Source organism: Bombus vancouverensis, chromosome 13, assembly GCF_051014615.1.
Source record: "Bombus vancouverensis nearcticus chromosome 13, iyBomVanc1_principal, whole genome shotgun sequence".
NCBI classification, from domain to species: domain Eukaryota; kingdom Metazoa; phylum Arthropoda; class Insecta; order Hymenoptera; family Apidae; genus Bombus; species Bombus vancouverensis.
Genome location: NC_134923.1, coordinates 7,691,470 through 7,707,512, shown reverse-complemented (window position 1 = coordinate 7,707,512; position 16,043 = coordinate 7,691,470). Strand labels below are relative to the sequence as shown.

General features: G+C 39.6%; 1 protein-coding gene and 1 non-coding gene across 3 annotated transcripts in view; one reads left to right on the top strand and one right to left on the bottom strand.

Moving 5' to 3' along the window:
* Nucleotides 1-16,043, top strand: part of ss (aryl hydrocarbon receptor spineless) — a 160,084-nt gene that overhangs the window by 22,263 nt on the left and 121,778 nt on the right. The gene's annotated exons all lie outside the window — the stretch shown is intronic.
* Nucleotides 4,581-4,652, bottom strand: TRNAD-GUC (transfer RNA aspartic acid (anticodon GUC)). Its single transcript has one exon. It is a non-coding gene; the product is annotated as a tRNA-Asp (tRNA).

Genomic DNA, 16,043 nt, shown 5'->3' with positions numbered 1-16,043 from the left:
TCATGTCTAAGATGGGGAAAGGACAGTGATTCTATTAAATGCCCGATGATTTTCCAACGAGTGGTCAGAGAATGTCCGACTTACCGACAAATTGTCCAGTCTGGACGTAAGTAGTTTAAATTACATCCTCGATTACGAAGTCCAGAGACGCGTGGGACGGCGAAAGTCTGTCACTGGTGTGCTCTAATCGCGATATAGTCGCAAACTTTCCAGCCTTTCGTATCTCCCCCTACTGCAGTTCAAGAGGGAATTGCAGTTGTATCGCGACGTGATTGTTCAGCGTCAGTTCGCTATCGATTATTGTTATTGCAGCAGCTTGTCGGTGGAAAATAGACACGACATGCACCGAAAGGTGTCTATAGTCAGCAAAGTGTAAAGAATTGATCACTGTGTTTCCTCACGACATATTTTCTCTTCCATGTTTTCTGGACAAACTTTTCTGTGTCTGATAAACCTTGATTTCGTGGAACTTTGGAAGTCGCTAAATTGTCCGATTACTTGTATGAAAATGTTCTTTCGATTGCATCAAACGTGTATTTTTAAATAAAATTGCGTAAAGATGTCTTTTGTCGTATTTGATCAAATTGACAGAGAATAGAGGCGAAATGGAAAATTCGAACGAAAGAATGTTTCCGGGCTTTAAAAACGTGCATTTCAAATGGCATTAAATGCAAATAACAAATGTTATTTATCGTTGGCACTCGATTAAATTTAATACAGAATGGAAACGAAATTGCAAATGTTTTTAGAGAATAAAGAGTAGGTTGATTACACGTAATTAAGTTGGCTGTAAAAGATTAAGATCGTTGGTTAAATGTTATTTTTGCAATAAATTCTGCTGGAATGTGGTCGGACGTTTGGTGCAACGACACTTATGCTTTATGCGTTCGATACGACGGTGCTTTTCATTAAATCGATATGCTGCATTGCGCACGTTGTTACACGATTCTGTGCTCTTTATATTATACACAATTATTACATGTCGTTGTATCACTGAGAGCTGCTATACGTGCTTACGTATGTTTGCAGTCCTCTTATGACACATTGTCACGAAACATGCGAACCGTTACCATTGTTTGTTGCATCGTTCCTTTTATTCGTCTTCCTCGCGGCTGATTCGGTTTTGAAAAATTGCGTTAAGATTACTTATGTCCACCCCCGCGATTTCTTTACTCTTGCTTTCTTATTAAACGCACCTCGTCATATACCTCTCCTTTTGGAAGAAAAAAAAACAAAAAAAAAAAACAAAATAAAAGTCAGCCGTGAAATATCGCGCTTAAACGAAATAACGTTAATTACGTAAATATTTCGACGAACAAGTTTAACCAAACGTATAATATAAATATTCAAAGAAATAATATGCAAATTTTTCTACCAAGAGATCCAAGAAGAAGAAAATAGAAGCTGAAGAAATATTCCTGGAAGCGGAATAAAAATTGCGCCAATTTCTTAATGAAAAAGTCCAACGAGAAGATACAAATGAAAGGTCGGCTAAAAAGTTCCTCGAATGTGAATAAAAATGTACTCGAGTCTTTTTACTATCTGTCGCAATATAACTCTTAATAATCGAATTTAATTTCCTTGAACTTATCGGGCAGAGAGCCGTGAGCCGATCTGGCAAAAACGATTCTCACGTTGCATTTTGTGGACGCGGGCGCGAGCGCGCTCTTGTCCGCGGTTTGTTGGCGCCTTACGGTGGAACAGTTTTGGAATTAACCCATTAGCGCTAATGAGGGAATCTGAAGTCAATTAAGCACGCCGTGATAATATGGGACCGATAAGCGAGAAACCGATGAATATGCAAACTATCGTGCGGCCACCTGCCACATGCCTTTTCTTAGAGGCCGCGGCCGAGGAACGCGCGTGCACACACGCAGAGGCGTCGAATTTTCACGGAATTGGTATTATACATATCGAACGAGATGCGAGAGTACACAGATTGTGACATCGTGATAACTTTTTCTCTTTGTGCCTGTAATTTATCTCTGTTACCTTTCGATCGACCGGCAGTGCTTGTTTTAACGAATCATCTTAATAACGAGAAGATAGCACATATATAGCGGCGGACGAGATTAGTATTTTTATGTATGATGTTGCTACCTTTTATGTTAGATAATTTTTATCGTGGAATTTTTCCGCGGCTCTAACTTATCTCCGTTAGCTTTTGATGAACCGAAGGTGCCTTGTTTTAACATATTACCCTAACCACGAGGAGATAGAACGTATAGCGGTGGACGAATCTGAGTTGTGAACAGGAAAAGGTTAATTATATTCATTCGCGTATACTGTATTTAGTTGTGCAATATATTTCAATTCAGCATATTTCATTATTAAGAAACTAAAGAATCATGTTAAAGATTCATTTATGAATACAGAAGTGTTACCTTTTAATTAAATGTAGATAATATTAGAAAGAAAAAAAAAAATTTATAATTCAGTTCCGTTATGTAAATGTCGGATTTTTTGTTGCAGGTCAGTGTTCAGAAATTTCCTCGCATAGAATTCTTGTCCGTAAGTCGGGTAAGCTTATTTAGTTATTTTACAACTGTCACGTTAGTGTTAATATTTACATGTTTCAATATACTGCGCGAGTACACGGTTGATTTATACATTAAGTTTTTCTCTCTGTCGATAACGTTCAATCTCTCTATTCGAATTCGATGATTTACATACGCCGCGTTCGAGAAATATATAAATATTTATCCCGAAAGATAACGACATTATATTTCACCAGATGGAGATAAATCCCAGCGGAATTGAAATATCAAATTAAGATAGAGATAATCGTAGAATTTGCACAAACCCGTTCAACAAGGAGAACGAGTTGCCATAGTATCGCGCTTTTCCTTGACAGTCAGCGAGATTAATCTACTAACACGACACGCATTTTGATATGGTCGTTTTTTTTAAGAACATTGCGAGTACCCGCGTGATATTTGACATCAGCGAATTTAAAGAATCATATTGAAAGATCATTTTTAATACATATCTTCATATAATTTCGCTGTGTTACGATTTAATTATTATTAAAATACAGGGAGACACAAAAGTATTCGTACAGTTGGCCTGTTGTAGAAACAAAAAGAGCAACAGTTTCTGTATTATCGAATAACGAAAAAGACTGAGAAAACATAAATAAGATTTCGTTGACTTATGTTTGAATATTTTTAATATTGGAAATATTTCCCTTTTTATTTCTACCGAAAGAATTCTCTTCTTGTTTACGTGTATCCTACCGAGTACTTGTCTCTTTAATCGTATCTATTCATTTTTAAGCAACACGCAAAACACGCTCGATCCGATAATTGCAAGGAATTCGTCATAGAGCAGCGGCAAAAATTTTCATAATTTTCTGACGACCGTAAAACTCGCCCGGTTTTTCTCTCCAACGATTCTAGCTAAACAGAAATATTTATTCCACGAAGATATGGAAATGAACTTGGCGGCGAATTTATTTCCGGTCGCGTCAGCACGCGCCGCCCGTTTTTGCCACCAAAATTCGCCCGCTTCCGTGGAAAATTCGCTTCGTTTTTCTCATCCAGGCCGCCATTAACGGCACGTGAGAGGATTTTTTGGCCGTTTTGCCATCAAACGAGACCGCGATTTTTCGTGACGTAGCACACACAAAAGGGAGAGAAGGAGAGCGCTGGACAATCGTGAGGAATCGTTTCGTGACGCTTGCCGATTTGTCTTGCGACTATTAGCGCCGCATCGGAATTTCGCTGATTGTTTGGGTAATTAGCGAAACACGCGGCCCTCGAGAACGATGGTACCGTATCACGATGCTCGATGACGCGAACACACTGATTCGATTGCTTCGCTTTTTATAGTTCGCTGGTTTCCAGCACGATTTTCAACCGTGTAATGAGTTGCGTTAGGAATTAATCGCGGTGATTAATTGGATTTTTGTTTGCTGAAATTCATTCATGTGAAAGGAATAGCGAGGCTAAATGGAAATCTTATTCGATTGTTGGGCTGCTTTGCTGTTTAGAATCGGAGCTTTGGAATTAGGCAACACTGTGATTTATGGCCGGTTGATAAGAATCTTCATTGATGAGTAGTTTCTCTTATTCGCTGAATTACTCACTTTACTACATGTTATTATAGTATTTCTAGTCGTCGTCGGTGTCGTTTAGTCTTTTTTAATTGAAGTTGCAACGATCGTTCATCGATGCAGTTGTAAGCAATTTACAAAAGTTCAATGATCTTGTACAATATTCTATTACACTTCGATTTCGCTGTAACATTGCATACGAGGCCAAGATATTCTGATAATCTGGTATTCGCTCATTTCTATTCGTCGTCACGAGAAAGAATGACCTTGTTATGAAAATCCAAGAGCCTCGTTGCCAGATCAATGTGGCCAAACTCCTTTGTCCTCTGCCTGTTATTCTATGCCTCTGTACATACATAGCATACACATACATATGATATAGGATACTTCGGTCTGACATATTCTTTGGTAAGACGCGCGGTTTATCATGAACAGAATCACTCGATAGTTTTTGTAAATACTTTATTTTTGCGTCAGTATACGTAAATAGCTAAAAATATAATTTTATGGATGGAAAAAAAAATTTCTCCCCGGCGGGGAATCGAACCCCGGTCTCCCGCGTGACAGGCGGGGATACTGACCACTATACTACCGAGGACTTGTGGTAACATGGTACTCCAGTATTCCAGAAAGGGAAAATTCAATGAAAATCGTACTTTATTTTTTTTCTATTTTAATATAGAACATATTGATATAATGTTTTTCATTCAACAACTAAAAATTATGTTTTTAAGATTAATATGATATGTTACGATCGTGGAAGAAGTATAATCTATTATTTTAATACATGACGTGCAAATGATACAAATTTTCGTGAGCCATTTCTATCAAAGCATTGATATAGATTTATCTCTCTTGTTTCTTTCGATCGAATAAAAGTCTGTTGAAAAGGAAAGACGAGATTCATTCTTAAGTGGACGTGCCCTCGTAGCGTTTAGTCGATTCGTTACGCACTATCTCTTCACTGAACACACATATTGCTAAAGTATCGATAACCAACCACTAATACCTTACCAGTTACCAAGAGTCTATACCTACAAACAACTATATAATTTAGAAAGTTCAACGTATACAGAACTTACCTTCAAATGAAACTTTTCTGTTTTAATTTTGCTTAGAAAAGATTTGTTTTTTTTCTTCTTCTTCTATTTTCGCAAAAATCGAGATATCCATAATCGACCATAAATGCGTTACTTAGAAGCAAATAATTCGTTTAGTCGACATATTATCAACGATATTATTGATAACATGTATGCCTATGTGGAAACAAATAATTTAGAGATTTCAAAGTTTACACGACCTAAGTAGCTTGAATGGACGTTTTTGTTTAAATTTCACTTGGAAAACGAGGAATGTTCACGCGTCTTCTCTTCTTCTTCTTCTTCTTTTACCGATGAATTCGCGAGGAAACGTATACACTGCTGGAAGCATTGTAAAAGTAAACAGAAACGTGCAAGTTTTTCTCACGAGAGGCCGCATGAAAAGAAGACGTGGCCGGAGGAAGGCAAACTGCAGAATGCGATTAGGGTAGAGTCAGAGTCATTCATGGGTCTCGTTACGAGACGTCTGCAAATCACTCGTCAAGGGTCATGTCGTAAATTACATGTCGTCTCATGGCCGGAGGACTGGACTCTGCGCCACACGTGTCCTTTTCCGACTCTGGAAACAGTCTTTTCTCCCCGAAGAAAACGTTGAGCTCTTCTAATCGCTCTTTTTTTCTATACATAGGAATACTTTGGACAAATCTTCAGATCTTAAGAACTCATGCAATTTAACGAGCTTAAAAGAACCGAGGTAAAGAAGATGCACGATAGAGAAGCAGGGAAGGGAGTTTGTTTCTCAAGAAGGTCAACTGTACTTCTTTGAATGCAAATGATGAATACGCAAACACTAGTGCGTACGCTGTACAAGCAAGTTTGTTAAACGATATCTCGAAATGCGTTTTACGTCTGGTATTGTTATAATTGGATCGAGGACTCATGAATGTGGCTAAAGGAAATGGAATTTAAATCGAAATTTGCATATTTTATTGCATATTTTATTGTACACATTGTGCGCAGTTTTGTTCGTTCAAATTTCCCATAAAGACGTAAAAGTCTGCGATTTAACTATATAATTGCCAGAAACAGCGAGCTACTTGTTCTAGGATTTCAAAATTCCAATCATTTAAGATATTATTATTATAACATTACAACTTAATCATTAAGTATATAAATGCTACATTACGTTGTCTTCAGATTCCATTAACTGTCTCTAAAAATTACAATATTAATTCTTAACGAACACGTTTTCGGACATACCAAAACACGCCAGAGTAACGAATGGAAAACTAATTTACGAGGGACGAGGATTGCAATTAACTCGAGGCCACTGGCCAAGCCAGGTTCTTGTCTCTTTCGTTTTATTTTATATCGCACCTTTTACCACATTTTTGTCGTTTTCGGACGGAATCGGCGAATTCGTCGCTGCACCGGGGATCGGCAACTGGCATCAAGAAAACAGTACTCCTTATTAATCGTCGAGATGTTTATCACTGTTTAACGAAGGGGTCCTCAGAGTAATTAGGTTGCATCGTGGGGAAACGGGAAGTAACGAGGCACCTGCGTGTTTCCAGTTTCGCGTTAAAATGTTTCGGCGAAATAAATTGGCAGATTAATAGTAAACGATATTTTCGTTCCTCTCTTCCGAGTTATCCTCCAGTATTTTTTTCTTTTTTTTTTTTCGTTTACAGTAGAACTTCGTTTATGACAACATTTTCGAGGATTCAGAGATGTCATTATATAATAAAGCGATGAGTTTCTCATGAAGATAATATATTAACAAATAGATATCAGATCGATGTATGTACGGTTGCTTTGATCAAGTTTCTTGAAGTTTTTGCCAATTGAAGGAACTGTTGCAATAACGAAACTTCAATTATTCTTTTATTTGATATTATTATATAATTTAAGGGAATAGCCCCAACAATCAGGTTCCTTCCATCTTTAACTATTTCATATTCAAATATTTTTTCCTATTTATAAAACGACGTTAAAATAAAATAAGCCGCAGAAATACGTTATGTTTTCTTTTTTTTATAATCTTCGTTATGCTCCAGGGTATCAGTTTACTACGAAATATTTCCTGGGTTGCTTTCGGAAATTCGGTCGTTTTTTGTCGATTCGAGAAGTTGTAATTCAGAATTGTTCGATAATTTTTCGAGGATCGAATTGTTCGAGGATCATCCTCTCCAGGAAAAGTTAGTTGACAAAAGTTTCTCAGGGTTGTATAGACTAGCATAGAGCGTAGGGGCGAACGTGCAACGGCAAACACGACCGATTGTTTGCAGACTTGTGCAAACGCGTTTGCGAAAACGCAAGTACCGCCCAATAGGCGGAGAAACAGCGGTGTTCGGTGGGTCGACGGCACGAAAACTTGTTCATTTTTTCCGAAAGATCACGCTAGCCACGCCATATGTTCGCTCGGCTGTTAGCTTTGCTTTTGACGGTGCCTCCGTTCCGCGTCATCTGTCCACTAAAACTTGCGAAATGTCCGGCCTGTTCTATAAAATATCGTTTTGCAAACTAATAAACGCTATCCACTTTGAAGTACACATATACCGATTCAAAGGTGGAATTATCCGTCACTGTTAATTCTTTCTAAAACTAGTTCTCAATTTATCATCGTGCTGTGTATTTGTAGCGACAGTTGCCTTTATCCATACGATAACATCGTGTTTTATCCATTCTAGTCATCTTTGTAATATATCTTCTTAATAATTTAAGTGAGAATACGTCTAGCCGAGCAGGTATTTTATAGATGTTTTCTTCATGTAGGTTTAATATTAGGTATCTTCGCATGTCGGTGTCAATTTTTATAAAATATTTCTAGATTTGATGAAGCTCATTGTTAAATTATGTACAAAAAATCAGTATTTTCCAATACATTTTCTCGGAACAGATTTGTCCTAGGTGACTTGAAATTGTTATACTGGTCTAATAACAATATTTGTTCCCTTGAATTCCTTCGTGTAACAGAATGAGTAATACAGATTAGATTCGGCTTTTAAACCTTTCCATTTTTCATATTGATTTGATATTAGTATTTGTTTTCACGAGCTTCTTTATACGAAAAAACGAAGCAGTTTCGCTTGAATTAGGTTTTCTAAATTTTCATGTAGCCTCAATATTGATATTAACTTTCTCGGATTTCTTCGTGTAACAAAATGAAACGGTTTCGAGGTTCGATAGGGTTAATGGAGAGAGTCGGTTCTTTTTTTAATAAAAATTTATGCGACCGCGCTTTTCATCCGACCGAACACTGTTATACACGCGATGGAGCACGGGCTGCTTATTACGTGAGTTAAAATGTGCCAGCCGCTGATAAAGCGTTTTAAATGCAATCATTAATTTCGCGTCGCTGTTACCGCAATTAGAATTTGCATTTTATAAATATGCAGCCATGCCCCGCGTCTTTTTCCATGTTTACGGGCGCCCCCTTCTATCCTATTCCAATTGGCGCCAGTTCTTTTTCTTTCCGTCGATTACACGTAAGACCCATACAGATTTTGCTCTGTTGGCTTCTAACGAGCCTAATGCTTGCGAGCTCTATAGTTGCCTACGTTGTTATTACATAGCAAACAAGGAACAATGAAAATACAAAAAGCTACGATAACGAGTGGAGAAGGGGGTTCATTTCTTTTAACTGAAGGTTCTAGATTTTTAATTCTATTTCCGTAGAGATTCCTATCGAATAGGAAAGTTACCTCAATCGATACGCCAAGTAGCAAGAACTACTTTTATTCCTCAGTCTTCGATTTTTAACATTTCTTAGAATATTATCAGTATCTTGGAATGGCCGGTTCTCAACGTTATTCTCACGATTGTTTTCTCTCTCGTGCTTATATTGGATCGATTAATAAACACTATTGGTTATGTCGTGAATCTTCCTTCTTTTAATTCCGATCCAAATTCGACTTCATTCTCACCTTATAGAAATCTTTACGTCACTTACGAATCCTTGGTATGGATTCACTTATTTTCTTTTATACGTAATGGGACCAAAAAAATGAAACCTAAATGGAGAATTGCTTTATTGCAACAGGTAGAGAATCTACGTAGAAAATTGTTTCATTGCAACAGGTACCTATACCTAGTGCTTTAGACACAATATATACTTTTGCGTATTATGTGTAGTCTAAGTATTTGCGTTTCACGACAGAACCACAAATGCATAAAAATTCGTGACCTAATAACGATTGGAAACCTGGCTGCAATTTGAAATTTCTGCCACGAGGAAGAAGAAAAAAATAGCCGGGAACCATTTGAGGAAAATCAAGGACGCGTATTTGTTTGACGCTCCTTGTTGGTCAGGCGAGAGGATCGAAAGAGAAAGAGAGAGTTGGACGATATGAAGGGGAAGATTAGGGGCGAGAGGGAACTAAAAGTTGGGCCGAGCAATCAGCGCCACGCGTAATGCGTATCATTGGCCGGTCCTCGTAAACACGAGAGCAAAAAACAATTATTAAGGGAAGATTGAAGAGAACGGCAGCCAAGAGGGTGCAGAGCGAACGAGGATCCTTAGCGCGAATCCCACGGTTGTACCGTGCCGTTTGCCTGTTGACTGCCGTTGCCATCGCGCGATTTACTGATCCTCGTCGGCGAATCTGATCGAGGGATAACCGTAAATTGCGAGAAGCTTCAACCAACGACGTGCTAATGACATTTTTTGACATTTAGCCTTTCGTTCATTCTTTTACGTGTTGCAAGATAAGCGAAGAGCACTGACAGTCGCCTTACATGGTAATAATAACATGATGTCTCGTCTCAATGAAGATATTTACACAACTGTTTTGTACATATTATGCATGTTTTTCAAAACTTTCTGAAATTTGACTAGCGTTACGACGAAACACGACTGTCATGATTATATTGGTGGAATTCTAAGCAAGCCATTGCACAACCACCTCGCTAATGATTTTGTTATCGATGTCACGTTAACGTTTTCTTATTTCTGTAATACAATTTTAACCTAAATCGAACCTCTCGTTTCAAAACACACCGCTAAACAGATAAATTAACAACCTCGCAACTCGACTACCTCAAGATCAACACGATTCCGCAAATTGACCGGCAAGAACGTGGCGCCAACGGGACAATTCAGTTCGCACCGGTAATTCGGTCGTTTGCAGAGAGCTAACAGCTTCATAGAAGGTTCCCCGAGCCACCAAGTCCCAGTTGCCGGGCGAAATGGCCGGGTCAGAGAAGGAGTTACGCGAAACTGCGTAAGTAAGAGGTAATCGGTAAACAAGCAGCGGTTAGTTTTACGGGATGGAGCAAACTACAATGCAGAAGAAAGTCTCGTTTCTTACGGAAGGTTTTACCGTGTTTACCTTTCCGCTGTCGACGACCCGATTGGAGATCGGATTCGATGGGTTACGAACTCGTTTCGAGCGATCTCGTGGCGGTTCGTGGAAACGATGAACCGCTCGTAATCGTTTCTTCTCTCGCAGCTAGTCTGCCACCAATTTTTTACGTGCTCTTTCTTTGGTAGATTTCCGGATAAAGAGGAATTCATTGCCAGTTTTTCTTTTAACGAGACCCGCCTGGGAGTTGTTCCTGCCTCTGGCTTTCGCACGCTTTGTTTGTCTCACCTCGAAGAGAAACGGCACAATAAACTCGGTCCATAGTTCTGTTAACGCTCGTCACCGTTATCAGTGCCATTAGAGGAAGTCTTGAAACCGAGCTTCGTGATTAAGAGCGGATCTAGACGATGTAGGAGTGAGAGTTCTGTGCGAATGGATGAAAGAGTCTTGAGAGCTTCTTGAGAGTTCTGGAAGAGTCAATAGACAATCATGTGAAAATTATTATTTTTTTCTTTATTCCTAAATATTATTTTATCCGTTCCTTTCTTTTTAAAGATTCAGTCTATTGATGTATGATTCTTTCTTCGATCAAAAAATCGCTGTTTTTCACCTTTTGTTTGGGCCGTACAAAATGAAAATCTTTCCTGCTATATATGAAAAATGCTAGACAACAGTCAAAAATTTCATGAATCTTTAGTCTAATATTTTCCTTGTTCGGATCGAATTGTGAAACAGTTCTTATCGACTCATCGAACAGAATGATGTAACTTAGGAGTACGTAAGTCGGGATATGACGATACAAAAGAGGAATTCCGCGCGTTGTACGAATTGATAGATCGACGTTGGCCGTGGCCCTTAAACGTCGACGTAAAATCCGCCGGATCAATAATCCCGATTCGTCTCGGATCATTTTCTGTTTTTAATTATACGTAGGTTAGCCAGGGTTAACCCCATTAAGCCTCGCGATGCCCCAAGAAGCTACCGTGATTTTTATTTCTGTTTCTGTTCCACCAAAGATCCCATTATGCTCGTTTGCGTTAAACATTTTCGTGCGTGCCGCCAACACCGGCACAGGAAGCTGCCCCAACCCCTAACCTCGTCCGCCCCCTGTGTTTTTTTTCGATCGTAGACCCACGCACGATCAATTATTCGCGCGCAAATAGAACCTCTTGCACGCGTTCTATTAAGTGTTAAGAGTAGATGAAGCAATTAGCTTGGAGCTCTGATCAACTCTTCTTTCCTCTTTCTCTTTGCGATTTTTCTCATTTAGTCAAAGTGAATTTAGATAATTAGGTATTTATTTAATTTCGATCTCACGGCCAGGAAATAGACTTGGATTACACGTATGATACCGTATACTTACTCAATCGTATCGAATGTAGTCGCACTTACTCATCCCACACTTTCACGCTCTCACGCCTATTTACGTCTAAACTTAGCGCCATCTAAACCTACAATTATAATTAAAGACCACAAAAGAATCTACTATTGCCACGCCGTTATCTCCTTAAGTTGCTTTGGTATCGTTCTTATTTCTCTTCTCTCACTTTTCCTTTCTTTAATTGCTTTAGTAACAGCGAATACATTTATCTGATAAAATGTAAATATATGTATATGCACAGAGATTGGACGAAATAATGGAAACATGTGATATATGTATATGTGTATGCATAATATGTATGTGGCATATGTATGTGTTTTCATTATTTGGTACAATCGTTGTGTTTCTATGTATATATTTGGAATCACAATATGAAACAAAGTCTAACCGCAACGTGACAGAAAATTAGGAAGGCAATCGGTCTGAACCGATGTTCTTGTTCCACTGACGCGTACGTTACGTCGCTTCAATTACTTACAACTGTCGGAATACAACCTTACAAAATTTTCCATTTCATTAATTAATTAGCAATTAGTATCCGACATATTTACGCCTTTCTCGGCTACTCTGTAACGAAATAATAATTATAATCGAGTCACATGGGCTGCGCTGGAACGAAATTAATAACGATTGCGGACGTAAATTGCGAGTTTAATTATACATCTTCGATAATATTTCTAGTAAGATGATTCCTCTTAACGATTTCATTAAAGAAATGCCGTCAGTTCATACGCTTGTGCTCTTTCAAGTTTCGCTAATATAAAGTTTGAAGAAACGCGATTTCGTCGGGTCTGATCGATTAAAAATGCTCGTTGCTTCGAACTAACCGGGCTAAGAGAAGTGGAAAGAGGCGAAGGAAAGCGAAAGGAGGAGGAACAGTTTCGAGCTCCCAAGGAATCGGAGGCAAGGGAGCCGGTATTCAGATAATATGCTAATTTCTTGACAGGTAAGTAAAGCACGTAGCAGATTAGCCCCATACTAACCTCACAATTCAGTCGAATCGGTAATGGTTATGGCCGTTAATGGCTACGTATTTCAAGTCGAGCGACGATCGTTTTACTATACACCGCTCGCCTCTCCTCTTTGTTTGTACTCAGTCGACGATAGGTAATGCCTCTTCGGTAGATATTCCATCCTACTAATTCGGTATGCAGTTTCGTCTGTTATCTTGCCCTCCACCGAAATCTCATTTTCAAACGGGAGGCGAGAGGATCGGGCCAACGTTGGCGAACTTTCGAGCCGTGCAACCTCTCCAGATCGTGTCCAGCTGGAGGCTGAATCCTTTCTTTTCTCAATGTTCACGTCTGCTAAATCAATATCGATGTGGTCAAAAATTACTGCTCTTATACCAATCGCCAGTCGAAAGGGACGAAGAGAGATCTTACGTTTTCTTTCATGCCATGAAGAGCTATAAAGACTGAGTATCAGAATTCATGATCTTGTTACGAGCATCTGACAGTTACAGGGCGAAACGTCGAAGTTAAGCTGCAACGCGATAAGAAAGTAGGGAGACGGATGGTCTGAACCGGTATTCTTGCTCTACTGACGCATATGTTGCGTCGCCACCATTATTTGAAGCTTCCAAATAAAATTCTCCATTTTGCTACTCAGATCCATAACGAGTATTCGACGTACCCAAAAAATTAGACTTATTCTCACGAACGTATTTACCACGAGGAAATGGTACAGATAATCTCAAGTTTTAAGCTGGATCTTTGAGAACAACATGAAGTTTGTTAACGTAATGGATAATTGATCGTTTGAATACTTTTGTGATCTCTAGGAAACACGTTACCCGTAATCTCTATACATATTCTCGGACTTGTTTCAAATTTTATCAACGTAATCACGACGATCGTACCTCGTTACGATGCACGACTCGACACAACGCTATTTATATTGGCAAAGAGCGTCTACGAATGTTCGAATACTTTCGCGAGCCTGCGTCGATTTATCCAGAAACGTTGGAAGCGATTTTTGAATTGCACGTACGACGAACAAAGCACCATGAACGAAGAAATGAAGAAAACGGAGCTCGTAGAAATGCTTAAGAGGAAAGATCAAAGATCGCGTTTTCTACTGGAAGAAGTCGCGATATCGAGCATAAAGGATCGATCGTATGCCATCAGGCAAGGGCCGTGAAAGCGTTCCGATATTAATTAAACGGCGGCCAAACGAAAAAGCTCGTTCGGAAGAAGCATGAAACGAAGCGAGGAAATTAAACGGAGCCCCGTTCTGCGCACTGGGCCGGTCCCAGCAACACAACGACCGCGAAAGGTCGGTGTATCCGAAGCCAGCGACTTTCTACCAATGATGCCGGGGCGGATTGTTCCTCTTCGTAGCCTGGCATGGACGCACAACAATTATTATTATATCATCCGAGTGTCAAGAGGGTCAAGCGTGCCGCGACTACGTATAGGCATAATATCGAAGCTTATAGAGAACGCCACGTTTCTCCGCCCCCTGTACGCCTCGATACGTAATTATCCGGCTGACTGGCTCCGCCAGATATTTATGGGATCGAGAACGAAAGATCGAAATCGATTCGTGGCCCCGCGCACTGGGTAGCACCCATCTGCTCCCTCGATCTGTCTCCTCTTCGGTCCATTGTCTTTGCAGCTTTTAGAGAAGATCTTTTCGTTTTGAAAGAGAAGTCTTTGAAAACGTTGTGATATAGTTGGTGAATAACTGTTTCGAGGATCTCGTAAGAAACTGGAGTCTGTCGTTTGTGGTCGTATGTCCAAATGAACACGACATTGCGTTTCTTTCGATCCGCTTTAGGTTGAACATGTGTGTAGAATATGTTCTTTCGTGTTATAATTTTATTTAGTTGTTGTCTGATGAAAATGATGTTGTGTGATGATGCGTTTATCGGTTGAGGAAGCGAGAAAATATACCTAATTATCGTAAGTAGCCTTTGAAAGTAGTTTATGAAGATATTTCTCAGTCAGAGGGGAAGATATTATTAATAGCTCGAAGAAATCTTCAACAAGAAAATGTTCAACATAGAATACAATATTCTCGATAATCGTGCAGTTTTAGATTCAGACTCGACGTTGAAGTCCAGAGAATCTTTAAAGAAGGAAATTGATCATTTTTTTGATGCACAAATGTTTCTTCGATCTACCAATGAAGGTGACGAAATTCTTTTGTAATAAAAGTATAGTTAGCATGGTTAAGCGACGATAGTCGTTCTTCCTACAACAATCGGCGAATAAGGAAGTTGTCCAAATGCGTTGGTCTAACTCGGCAACTTTCGCGCAATTTCACCTGGCCTCCCTGTATACACAGATTGGCAACACGATACGGGTAAAGTAATCCCGTGGAGGAGTAATCGCTGCGTTCCTGACGTATCGATCAACCACCGGATATCCACGGCACGTCCTGCACAAGGTACGCGTACATGCAACCATCGGACCCGAAGAAAAAGGGATACAACGCGCCTCGTGACGAGAGAGACGTTGCGTGCCTTCCCGATGCCTTTACGCCGAGCTTCGATATTAGGTCGACACTTGGATATTAGTTCATTCGGTAGTTGCGTGCCGCCAGTAATCGCCAGGTCGCTGTCATTTTATCGAACCGAGTCCGTGAAGCTCCGATCTCCCTGATCCAATTCGTGAAATTTGAAATCTTTATTTCAAGGGTTTGATTCTTTGGCAGGAGAACAGATAGAATCGTTCTTCAGACGCTATCGTGTTCTATAACGAGCTTTCTGGATAAAAAAGTATTATTAGGTGGTTGAAGTATTGTAGAAAGTTAGAAAAGTTTTAGAGGTTAGATTGAAAGATTTTGCGTGTTTATCGGCGATGAAAAGGCCGATGTTGGCGCGATTTTTAGTGTTAGAATTGTCCAGTTTCGGAATGGCGTAGGATCTTCAAGAAGGATACGCAATGCAACAAAGCGAAATAATTAATCATTTTTGTGCAAAAACTACCTACCAGAATTATCTACAAAACAGAAACCTTCCGACATAAATTTCGTCCGTTCATAAATTCCTTTACACCGCCCAATCCCGAGAAAAAGTCAAGTTTTAGGGAAAAAATTGCTAACTTGCAGTTAATGTCTCTCCAATTTCATAGTCGATTACGGAACAAACCCAATCGTCAGCACTGAACGTTAACACGCAAAGACGCGCGTGTACGAGCATAGGACCTTGAATGGAAAGGAACTCGCGCGGCCTGTTGATAGGAAGGACAACGGGCCTCTGGATCGCATGTCCTTTAGGTGGATGGATTTACGAGGGCCGACGATATAGCGAGCTTATG